The following is a 12900-nucleotide window of genomic DNA, read 5'->3' as shown; positions in this document are numbered from 1 at the left end:
GAGGACCTCTCATGCACACACCGTTCTCACTCGATAACTCAGCAGCTAGTTGACGATAAGTGTTGAGCTCCCCGCAGAATTTCTGATTTTTGGGCAAACCATGAATAATATGAAACATCACTTCTGAGAGAACTGAATCGCTTGACATCGCAGAAATCCAATCTTGCTCTGAAAATAAACCTTCAGAAGTTGAAACTACATCCAACGCACCAATCTCACACTCTGTATCCTCCTGTTCAGTATCAAGTTAGAGGTAAAGGCAATCCGCCCTAACATTTTTCCCTCCAGGAAGATATTTCACATCTAGATTGAATTCTTGTAACTTGGACAACAGTCTTACCAACCTTGAAGAGGCTTTACCTAATCCATTCCCATCCATCAAAAATACCAGTGGCTTGTGATCCGTGTAGAGAGTACAGGCCATACCCCAAATATAGGTCTTAAACTTATGTACTGCCCAGACACAGGCTAAGGCCTCTCTCTCAATGGTGCTGTAATTGACTTCAGTATCTGAGAGGGATCTTGACGCAAATGCAATTGTGTGTTCACGACCATCCACCCATTGGCCAAATACCGCCCCCAAACCTTTCATGCTAGCATCCACCGCTACAAAAGATTTAGCAGATGGTATAAATGGCTTCAAGGCCGGAGCAGACAATACGAGTTCTTTAATGGCGTTAAATGCCCCCATCACTTGTTCATCCCATTCAAACTTACTACCCTTCTTCAACAGATTTCTAAGGGGTTGTACTATCATCGCACAACCGTCAACAAACTAGAGTAATATTCGTATAGGCCAAAAAATGAACGAAGCTCATCTTTGTTTGATGGGCAGGGCGCATTAAAGATGGCATCCAGGTTTCCTTGTTTGGGCTTAATGCCATCAGCAGAAATAGAATGACCTAAGTACTCTACACTCTGGGCCAAAAATTTACATTTCTCCTTTTTAATTGTGATACCATAGTCTCTGAGAATAGAAAACACTTTGTCTAGCAAAATAGAATGTTCTTCCATGTCTTTAGTGTGGATTAAAATGTCGTCCTGAAAGGCACATACATTGTCAAAATCACCAAATAAAGAATCCATTAATTTCTGGAAAACGCTCGCCACAGAGGCTAGTCCGAAAGGAAGTCTGAGATACTTGTATGCCCCAAAAGGAGTCACGAAAGTAGTAAGTTCTTGAGAATCTACACTAAGAGCAATCTGATGATATGCAGAGTGCAAGTCAATGGTGGAGAAAAATTTTGAAGTGCCCAAAATAGCAATCATCTCTTGTATACGAGGAAGAGGATGGCAATCAACAATTATGTTTTTATTAGGTGATCTTAGGTCCACACATAACCTCAAGTCCCCATTTTTTTTTTTTTTTTTAGTAAGAACAATGGGCGAAACCCATTCAGAAGAGTCTGGGGGGGGTTATAATACCGTCAACAACCAGTTTATCCAAAAGATCTTTGAGTTGCCCTTTTACAGTGATAGGAATGGGTCTTACTTTATGGGCCACAGGAATAACTCCATTTTTTAGTCTGATGCAGTGTTCAAAACCTTTCACTACACCAATTTCATCAGCAAACACTTCAGGGTATTTCATTGTAAAAGATTCTGAGATGTTGGTAGCAGGTAAGCTAATTTTTGACACTTCTAGGGGCATTTCTCCTAAGACTATGGGATTGTTAAAACCAGGACGTAGTATAATGCCTAGCTTCGCAAGATCTTTCCACCCTATTATATCTCTGCCATCCACTGCTACGTAAATTTTGGTCACTGTGCTCCTGCCCAAAATAGATAAAGTAGATGAAAAATACCCTAAAAGTTCAATGTCACGGTCCCCAAAGGCTTTGGGACTAATGTCAGCATCAAACAAAACCTTAAAAGAGGGCCAGAACCTGCGGTAAGTAATCTCTGCAATAATGGTGATGGGTGAACCGGAATCAGCCATGACAGAAATTTCAACAGAATCGATGATTGCCTGACATACAGGGCCCTTGATATTTCTAACTGTGGTAACATCCACTGTTAGAACAACATTAGAAAAGTTAGTAGTACAGTCATTCACGCCATCATCCGCCTGTTCACTTTTGGAGTACACATTACTAACTCTCACGCTATTGCTAGTGGGTTTGTAAGTACGGTTAGGCTGCCTGCAAACAACCTGAAAGTGGCCAAGTTTCTGACATTTCAAGCATTCCTTGCCCAATGCTGGGCACAACTGGCTGTTACTCAAGTGATTGCGTGAACCACAGCGGTATACTTTTGTTCAATTTTGTGTTTCTTTCCTTAATATAATTGACCTCAGAGTCTCCTAACAGTTGATTGACTCCTAGACCTTCTATGTGTCCAGACACCACTTTAGAGGTAACAATTGATCTCTCAACAGCTTTAGCTATGTCTAATGTTTCCTCTAAAGTAGGGTTATGACATGCTAACAAAGGTTCTTGAATTTTTTTGGAATAACAATGGAACAATACTGATCCCTAATATGCATGTCTACTTGAGCACCAAAATCACATCTCGCAGCTAACACACGTAAATTAGCCACAAACTCCTCCACTGACTCATCCACAGATTGCTTGTGCATAGCAAAATTGAATCTTTCCAATAATACATTGTACTCATCTGAGAACTGCTTCCCAATCCTCTCTTTTGCTTCAATATAAACATTCCACATTACATTATCACCACCGCTTCCATCAGGTGGAGAAATTATAGGCAGGTTGTCAAATACACGCTGCCCGGCCACACCTAAGTGATTAAACAGTAGGGCTAACTTCCTTGAGGGAGAAAAGTCATTGGCATCAATTGCTACTAAGTAATTTTCAAAAATTCTAATCCATTCTCTCCACTTAATGTCCGGTTTACCAGTTTTGACTAAAAAAAGGTGGAGGTTGTACTACCAGGTTATTAGAAGCCATGAAGAGATAACAAAATTAGTTTTGAAAATATAGATTAAGTGTATTTGTCCTGTTGATGACATGTCAATGTTCCTAATAAAAGGTTGATTAAAAGTAGAGGAAACACTGTGTCCGTTTAAAGCAACCTTCTTTGATGCCCTTTTCTTTTTTTTTCTTTTTTTTATAATTACAGTGCATGTGACTTAACAGTTTGACTTCTTTCGCAAGCGTAGAAATGCACACACGCGTCCGTAAAAATTTGACTCTCAACTCTTTCTTTTAATAGTGCAGCTGAACGCAAACGCGTCTGTCTCCTAGGCAACTACTTAACAGTAACAGGGTACACTGTTCCATGTATCTAGGGGGACATTTAAGAGTTCAGGAGCAAGAGCCCTCACACACCCAGATGGATGTCATGCTTCATCATCAGGAAGCTCCTCGTCAGACCGGCGGTGCAATATCTGACGGGCTCCCCTTGCTGGGGCTCTTTACCGGAGATCTTTTTGGTGGCTGCCGTAACAATAGTAAAGGTCAGACACTTGTTAAAGCAAAAGAGTAGATAGAATTAAAATTGATTAGCATCCCCAAAAGGAAAATTTGACTTTAATCAGTATATCAAGGGGTTGCGATCAAGATTAAAAACAAAGAGAAAAGTGGATAATGAGGTCAATGCTCAACCACTTAGAAATGCCTGGCGATCTGGGAAATTATCACCGGACCCCTAGGGTCTGGTCAACATGTTTCGCGTAGTGTGGTCGTAAAAGATCCGTTAACGCTTCATCAGGACCTATAATCAACTGAACTTCTCCTGGCTGTATTGAGAAATCAAAGAAAATCTATCTATTAAGTGTATAGAAATAGGTAATAGTCACTTACACTTGTAAGAACTGTCTCGTCAAAAAAATGGAATCAAAAAAGGTCGCCCGTCCCTCTTCAAGTCGGGGGCCCCTTAGGGAATGGCACGGTCCAGCCAGTCACATATTTGGACGTGGCGCTAACAGTTAAAGTAACCTACCCGCGGCGTGCTTTCCCTGTAATACGATCGCAACCCCGCGATATACTGATTAAAGTCAAATTTTCCTTTTGGGGATGCTAATCAATTTTAATTCTATCTACTCTCCTGCATTAACGAATGTCTGACCTTTACTATTGTTACGGCAGCCACCAAAAAGATCTCCGGTAAAGAGCCCCCGCAAGGGGAGCCCGTCAGATATTGCACCGCCGGTCTGACGAGGAGCTTCCCGATGACGAAGCATGACATTCATCTGGGTGTGTGAGGGCTCTTGCTCCTGAACTCTTAAATGTCCCCCTAGATACATGGAACAGTGTACCCTGTTACTGTTAATTAGTCTTACTGGGAGAACGTACACTGGACCTTTAACCTCCCAATCCCTTTCTTTGTTGATATCCTAGGCAACTACGTCACTAACAGTGCGCGTTCTGAGTTCCTTCAGCACAGGACGGCTGTCAGAGCTCGAGACACACAGCGCGCGGTGACTCGAAACACAACAAGTCTTAACAGCACAAGGAAAGGTAAGCGCCAAAATTGAACAACAAAGTACAAGGAGTGCGATGCGCACACGTTACCAGTGCGAATATTTGGCTATGTGCCGGTCGGTGGATCCCTCGAGAAGGTATAGGCTCCGAAATAAAACTGCTCCGTAGTTTTTTTCTTAAACGCGATGTATCTTCAAATCTTCTTCCAGCCCCACTCCTGGTACCAAAATATGTAGAATGATACACGATGAAACACAGAAGTAATCCTTCGCAGCCGAGGTTAAGTTGTTCTCCAAGAAAGAGGTTTATTAAGGATCCACGGCAGGCATTCACATAACTGAACAGGATGAAGGTCAATCAGCAACTGCCCACAACCAGGAATCCAGAACCTCAGAAGAAAGGTTCTACTAACGTAACAGTGTGGAACTAACTAATTTAAATAACAATAAATAAGTGGAGAATGAACCAGGTAAGAACAAATAAGCGTAGGTAAATCAAATAAACGAGACACATAATAAGCACAGGCAAATACAAGTAAAACCAAGATACATATGCTACAGTCTTCCCTACAACATAGCGTGCGTGGCTTAAGGCTTGCAGGAAGAAGAAGCAAGGGGAAGAAAAAGAAAATTGTGCCCCTACTCCTCACCGACCGCCGACAAACTGTACGACTGTATCCGAAAAAAAATGCATCTAGATGATATGCATCATCTTCCTCCTCATGCTCCGCCAGCACTTTTGGGATGAAGCGATGGAATTGAGTGACGCCGCCAAATTGAAGTGGCCACACTCCAACGACACCAATAAGGATGCAGATTGTAGTATTTCATTCCTCTCTATTTAGGATACAAGCTAACAGGAAACAGGTCCAAAGACGACCACAGCGAGGCCCAACTGACATGAATAGGCTCCACACGTCATAGACGTAATAGAATCTACTCATGTCATAATGCCTCAACACTCTACATCTACCTAAGCACACACAACAGCACTTTCTAAATAGCCTCTTACCCTGCACATGGATCTCAACTCCTGCCTCCCAACTAAGTCATAACGTTCTAGCCGGTGTTCTAACCGGTGAGAGGGGGCTCTGCACTGGTGGCTGATCCAGTCCAGGACCGGTCTCGGCGTCATCCTGCCGCCCGCATCCGCTGCTCTGTCGTCCTCATCCACCTTCCCGCCTGCCCTTGCTGCTCCGATGCTTCTCATCCCACTCGTCCATTTATGCCCTAGTAGCGAGTGCGGGCGGGAGGACGCCGCAGAGGAGAGCCTTCTGGGTGAGAGGGGGGCTTCTGCATTGGTGGTGGATCCAGTCCATGACCCTGCCACTGCCTCATCCTCCCGCCCACACCAGCTACGCTACAAAAATGAAGAAAATGCCTACTGCGGTTGCGCACAATGATACGCTGCGCACACGAGACAGTAAGTAGTTCACAAAGACTGGGGTGATGACGAAAATGCATACTGGATACATAATGCGTACGATGGTGCGCCTGCGCAGACGAGTCGATATGCCTTAGACGGGGAGCAGCTGAGACCGACGGAACACCGGAAGTGTTCATAATACTGTCACATGACATTTGTCAAAAGATCAACAACCGAAGGCGAGTTTAGGCTGCATTCATGGAAGGTCCGTGTAAGTTTTAGTTTTCATTGCTTGAACGGAAAGCGATTATTGTTTGCACATTTTTTTGTTGTTGGTGTAAAACGATCCTATTCCAAACTCATAGGGTCTATCCAACTTAAGTAAATCCTGCCCTTACCCAGCAGCTATTAGTCAGTCCGATTTGTACAAACGATACGTGATATAAGGTCGCTATATGACTCCATCGCTTTGGAGGGCCAGTTCGTTTACTGCTATTGGGTGAAATAAGCGAGTCAACGAGTCGGTATATCGCTATTGACCGATAGGAACAGCTTTTAAAAAAAAACAAATTTAGTACGGAATTTATTACTAAATAATCCAAGTCACTGTAGAATAAACACGTAAATAAGTAGTTTCCGAGCTTCACTTGAGTAACTCACACAGCAAGCTTTTTTCCGTCTCTGATTTGTAGACTTCTTTATTCAATTAGAATGCGCGACTACAGGTCTCAGAATGCAACGTAAAATACTGAACTGGGTGAAGTACCCTGGCGCTCTAGTGTACTAGACACATTGGTGTCACACCTGTAGGGACATTGATACCGTATCAATATCCCTGTAGATCGCCTATAGGGATATTGATAAACAGCTGAGGCAAGGACAGGCCTTACATGCCAGTTAGCTCCCTGGAGGTCAACACGTATCATATTAGGCCATACCAGCCCCATCCCATTCCTCCTCCTTACTCGATCCCACGTGTCAGGTTTATCTAATTGACTTCCGAGTAAGTAGTGGACCAAGAGGACTCCTTATACATTTAGACATATAGTGTACCGCAACCAGAACTGACTATCCCCTTTAAATTCTCAACCTCCGGTCCTCTTTAATCCTAACATATCAACTGCTTATATTCAATTTAGTTGCAAAAAAATAGCTTTGTAGATGATGCTCATTTTTTTTACTATGGTTTTACAAATGTCTAAATGTTGTGATCAATTACCATCACCTGTTGCTTTTATCCTATTATTGTAATGTGTTTATTAACTGTGCAAATAATGATTCATATTAACTACTTATATTCATTGCCGGGGGCAGTAAAATAATTTAATAACACCATGTAACTGCTCAACACTACCCAACAGCGACCAGCTAGGCTGATGTTGCCATTTCTGTACGACAGTACGCACAGATGAAATCACGGGGCCACTTTACATTCAGACGGTTACACTTCAACCCCTGCAAGTGTCAGACAAGCTTAGAATGTTAGCACACTTGATAACAAACCATACGTGTTCTCTTGATTCTAGTTGATACCCTAATCCGGTGTTATAATTGCAGGTTTGAACTCCCGATGCTTAACTATTTTTGACTGAATGCCGCGACCACGCCCAGTTAGTTAATTATTATGGTAGTGGTTTGGTGAGTCTATAGGTTATTGTGTTTCTTGACCTAAACTGCGCCCCAGGGCAGCAGTAGGCGGGGTGGAAACTGGAAGATCTAAATTACTATTGTAACTCCAGTCCTAGAACAGTTAGGAAAAGAGCAACTTTCCTCAAAATATTCCAGGAGGCTTATTTATTATTCCAGCTACAGTCCTGGAATGTTGTGGGAAAGTTGTAAATTCCCCAGGTATTTTTAGGTATGGTGAAAAGTAGTCATTTTTAATGACAGAATGTGCTGTTCTGAGGGCTCAGCTCACGGGGGGAAAAAAACAGAACACCGTTATTTCGGGAGGGTGTTAAGGATTCCAGTACAGAGAGATGTGTTTAACATTTTCAGTGCATGGGAAGGGTTCTGGTATTATCTATGGCAAGAGATATGCCTGTAAATGGATGGACGTCCTGAGCACCGTGCATAGGCGGACCTACAGCCCGGATTAAGTAAAATGTATCGTAATATCTAATGTCATCTGTTAGAGTGACATTATAAAATATGGTTTTGAGAGAGCCTGAGTGTCCCTTCCTGCTCTTCGGAGGACAAAGCTGCCTGAGGCAATTCACAGTGGAGAATCTTTCCAGTCTCTGCTGTGCCGGTTTGGAGTATTCGAGAGAGTGGCTAGCGAAGGCATCCTCTTCAGAGTGTAGCGTTTGCTTGCTTTGCTTTTCTGACAGTAGAGTTAGACAGTTGAACTAGATCTTCAGAGTTAGGCTGATGACAGACCATTTGAGAGTTGGAGTATTTTTTTTTTATTTCAGAACTACAGCTTGTTTACCCACCCTTAACCCTGTATAGGCTAGTTTTGCACCCTTACCTTTGATTTTATTTTTTCTGATTTTCTGTCTGGAAAAGTGCACATTGTTTTTATTGGTCTAAAAGCTGGACGCAGAGAAGATGGCTCTCCCACATTGAACCATCAAAGGTATAGGGATGTTCCGAAGACCAGTTAGCTGAACTGTGGTCCATACATCAGCCTCTCTGAATAGAGTTTTTTTCTTCATTTGCAGCAGAAGCAAGTATGTAGTTCAAGTGCAACCTCAAAGGAGTTTTCCATATTTTTATCCTCAGTTTAGGTACTATTAACTTGAACTATCCATTAGCTAGGTATTAGGTATTTGACCCGGACAGAGGAATAGTTACTTATATTGTTTCTAATATGTGTTAGCAATGTTTATTTCATTCTAAATAAATTAATGTCATGTGGACCCAATGTAGTATTTGAAAATTCTTCTTGCTTTCCCTTAATGCTCAAACAACAGAGAGGAGGTATTTTTTTCATAGATGCTGTTGTGTGGTGTTCCTACTTACTTATTGGAGTTATCCAACGACAGTTCAGGAGTTTGTGGATGTTTCTTTATTGAGGAGGGAATGTTTGTTCCTTTACATATTTTCCATTCCGTAGTAGCAAAAGTGGGACACATGGGGTAGAAAAATGACAAGCCCACCATCAAAAGATGGGCTACTTTCAAAGTATGGACATGCAAAAAAGTTGGTCAATAGGTCTCTCCTGCTTGAATGTTAGGATGAATCTCCAGATATTTAGTTGAGTCCATCCATTCAGCCTAATTTTTGCTCAATCTTCTAATATGCCTTCAGCCCTTCTAAATTATCCCCTTGCCAATCCATTGTAAATCAGAAGGACTTCCACCTATTCCCCACCACACTCCCCCACACCTTTCAGAATACACAAAGTTTCCTTTCAGTATAGTATACAAGGCCATCCATAACTTAACATTATTGGCCACTCAAGGGGGGCGTGGCCGGAAAGATGGCAGATTGGAAGCACTAGACGAGTGCTCTCGGCCCCGGCATCTTACTCCTTGATCATCCTGCTGCCGCCGGCCCCCGCGGACCCAGCAGAATGGCTGGTGGAGGCTTTGAGGTGGGGGTGTAGAGTGCAGAGAACATCGCCGCGATCATGCTGTGGGGAGCGCCTGTGGAGTGCGGCTGACCCCAAGATGGCAGCTGCGCGAACGGCAATTGACTGGGCTGACGGATCCTGAGCGCCACACCCATTCAGAGGCACCCGAGAGAGTGTGCGCCCAGCCAGAGATCTCCTGCAGCGAGAAGCTGACACGGTTTCTAGACTGCGCCCCCTGACATAGAGCGAGCAGTGCTGGCGGTGGGCTCCCGGGCTGGTAAGCCCACATTTGAGGCCTAGAGACAGTAGGTGAGCAGCTTGGCAGCGGCAAAGATGCCCCTGGCGTGAGACCGGCCCTGTACCGGATAGTGCGACAAGGAGAGTGGGGACATGCCTGCCTTGTCGATTGTCTGCGGAGGACAGCGCCTTGGCCGTGGGATTCTGGTGACTGTGGAGTCCCCCAGAGGTTCAGGGGCAGTTTAGGTAATATGAATGCGCTTTCCTGACTGTGACCCCCCTGGCTGGATAAACCCTTGTTGATCGCCCCATTGGGAGCGGGACTGGCCAGCTGAGACACCAGCAGTCTGAGACACATAGACCACCAGTTACTGAGCTGCTGCCAGCATTTTACACCCCAGTACCGGTGAATTTGATAGTGGCTGTCACTTCACACACCATGTACAACGTGGGCAAGGACAGGTCAAGCATGGGAGCGCAGCAAACCCGGATGGACCAATACATGGCCCAGAAAGCAGGAGGCAGTCTGCAAAAAGATTCCCCAGGTCCAGCGGAAACGGGAGCTGAGCCCACTGGAGCACAAATCCTGGCTGCCATTGAGGCTTCTGGTCAAGCGATGCAAACACAAATTGAGGCCATAGTGGTCAATGTCAATTTATTGAGAGCTGACCTGAGGGTAGTGGCAGAACGCTCGGTGGCTACTGAGAAACAGGTAACATGTATACATTCTGATATGGATGCGCTAAAAGCCTCAGTGGCCACCTTCGAAGTTAAAGCACGCAAATTGGAAGCAAGAGTCGAAGATGCGGAAGATTGGGCAAGAAGATTAACCTCCGCATTGTGGGCTTCACCAAGGCATGGAAGGGGCGAACGTCGAGACCTTTTTAGAGGACTGGATTCACAAAATGCTGCCTACCGTCCCCTTATCATCTGTGTTCATAGTGGAGCGTTGGTCCCGCCACTGCAAATGGGAGCCCCTCCACGAACGATTATAGCCAAGAATCTCAACTATAGGGACCGTGACGTTATCTTACAGGAGGTACGCAAACATGGATACTCTACCTATGAGAATCACACCATTCGCTTTTTTCCCGACTACACCAGAGCGGTGCAACTCCAAAGACAATCATATGCAGGTGTTAAGTGAAAATTGAAAGAACTGGGTTACACCTATATACTGCTGTATCTCGGCCAAGTTGAAGTTTCTTAATGCGGGCTGCACCCATTTCTTTCAGTCTCCTGAAGCAGTTTGGGATTGGTTGGAACGGAGCGATGGGACAGGAACCCTGGAATCCCCACACGGGGAAAGCAGCAGTAGAAATCGAGGAGCGGCGGAGGTGCAGACCACTACACGCAGAAATAACAGGAGCACAAATGTGTATAGCTGAATGGTCTCATAAGTCTGGAGCCTTTCTGGTTTTTTAATTACTTTTATTTGTCTATGTTGTTTTTCTTGTCAACAGCAACTTGATTGAAAATGTTTGAGCCTTTATAAAGGTGGAATGCTTCACAAAGCACGTGTTGGTTGTTACATGATTAGGATATAATTGTACAGGAACTTATGATTTAAATAATTTAATTTTTTTGAGAATGGTGTATTGAAATGTTCGAAAAATGAAGATGACCTTTAATAAGCTACATGTTCTTTGAATGTAGTTGTGATGTTTGTGATGTGCATTGGATACAAGATAGTATTTATAAAACAGCGTATGCATTTTGTACTCCCTTCCACCCGAGAGTTTGTGTGAGGTGATCATGTTCTAACCAGAAGCATACCAGGTTAAGCGTGGGTTGTAGCCCCGCAGGGCTCCTTTTCATTTCAAATTACCCATTGTAGTATTTATCTAATCTGCTCAGTTAAAAAGAGGCAAATTATTAGAAGTGTTTATTTGCTGTTATGTAACATTATCTTGTTTTGAAAACTGCATTTTCATGGAAACTACCAAATAGCAAGTAGAATAATAATAGAAAAGGACAGAAGAGTATTTATGTTGTGTATGAATTTAAATACTGCAACACAGTCAAGAATAGTTCTCAGTTGCTGCATTTGATCTAAACAACCATATTCTTCTCACCTATAGGAAAAGGGCATGTATCTGACAGCTCCTGGGTTTACAGCCTCTCATTTTCATGCTTTATAAGATGCCACTTTTTAGGTCTTAGCTATAGGCAGTTTTATCTGTGTCACAAACTAGCTGTTTCAGTATATTACATATGCTTAGAGTGGGCTTTTGGTCAGCATCTTGCATATGATTGGATGGCTTTATTGTCTATCTCAAATCTCAGCTCATGATTGAACAGACTTCTCCCCTATTCTTGTGTTTGTCCTTCCTGGAGCATTTCAGTTTTATAGTTTAGAGTTGTAGCCTTCTACTGCTGACTGAAGAAGACTCCTTTTGTGGTCTGGCCTGTCAGTGCAGCTGTCGCAAGCCATAATGTGATCAACCTAAAAAAGAAGCTTTCTGGAGTACTACTGAGAGAGGGGTTTTGGCCCCACCCACATATTGGTAGTCAGGAGTACTTGTTTTCATTGGGCAGAAATTGTGTGTATTTTCAAAGGAAAAAAGTGCTTTCCCACAACACAGCTATGAATATTTTGTTTGTTTATCCAACAGCCTGAACTGGCAGCAGTATGGAGGCAAGATTTTGAACTTTAGGGGGCACACAGACGGAATGATAATGCCATTAAATTATCTTGATAGGTAATTTACCGTGAGTTTCTTTCTGTGGCAGCTGCACAAATGTGTGGAATGCAGTCCTAAGAAATGTATTTCAGTTCTAGAACCATTCCTTTCCAAACTTAACTTTAGACTTGAGAGTGCAGTTTTGTATTTGAGAGCAGTATGGGATGCCCAGGGTTACACTAATTTACATTGACTTTTTGGTCTGGTTTGATAGTGCAACAGTCTTTTACCTTATATGTCCAATAAAAAGAGCTTTCAGAGTACTACTGAAAGAGGGTCTTGAGCTCCACCCACATGTTGGTTCTCCTGAGAACAGTATTTGATTGGGCAGAATTTGAGTGCTTCCACTGAAAAGACTGCCTGTTTTTAGGGCGAACCTGGGCAGCGCACATGCGCTTTCTTGGAGACATGCTGTATTCATAGTATGGGCTCACATCCCGCCCATCGTTGTTGATTTGTTTGTGTGCTGTTAAAAAAAAAAAACTTGCAAATGTATGTAGCTAATATGAAGTTGTTGTTCCTCCTTTTGTTGTTTTGTTTACTCCTACAGAGTAGTGTCCTAGTATGTGTCTTCTTGCACTTTTGCATATTTAAGTTGGGGTGCAGACTTTTTTTTTTTTTTAGTTGCTTTCCGATCAGCCTGTGTTTTCGGAATGTTTCATTTTGTTCCTTTTTATTTTCCATGCGCATGTTGTTTTGTTTACAATCT

At 43.2% G+C, this 12900-nt stretch overlaps 1 protein-coding gene across 2 annotated transcripts in view; it reads left to right on the top strand.

Annotated features, from left to right (window-relative positions):
- The first annotated feature begins 5890 nt into the window (after window positions 1-5890).
- The window catches only part of FLCN (folliculin), a 168066-nt gene continuing 161056 nt past the window's right edge, over window positions 5891-12900 (top strand). The window contains exon 1 of one of the 2 annotated variants that reach the window (XM_069210059.1): window positions 5891-6024. The gene's annotated coding sequence lies outside the window, so the exon portion shown is untranslated. The remainder of the gene's footprint in view (window positions 6025-12900) is intronic. The other variant, XM_069210060.1, reaches the window with a different exon arrangement.

This window comes from Pleurodeles waltl, chromosome 10, assembly GCF_031143425.1.
Source record: "Pleurodeles waltl isolate 20211129_DDA chromosome 10, aPleWal1.hap1.20221129, whole genome shotgun sequence".
Lineage (NCBI taxonomy): Eukaryota > Metazoa > Chordata > Amphibia > Caudata > Salamandridae > Pleurodeles > Pleurodeles waltl.
This window is presented reverse-complemented; position numbering and strand designations above follow the sequence as displayed.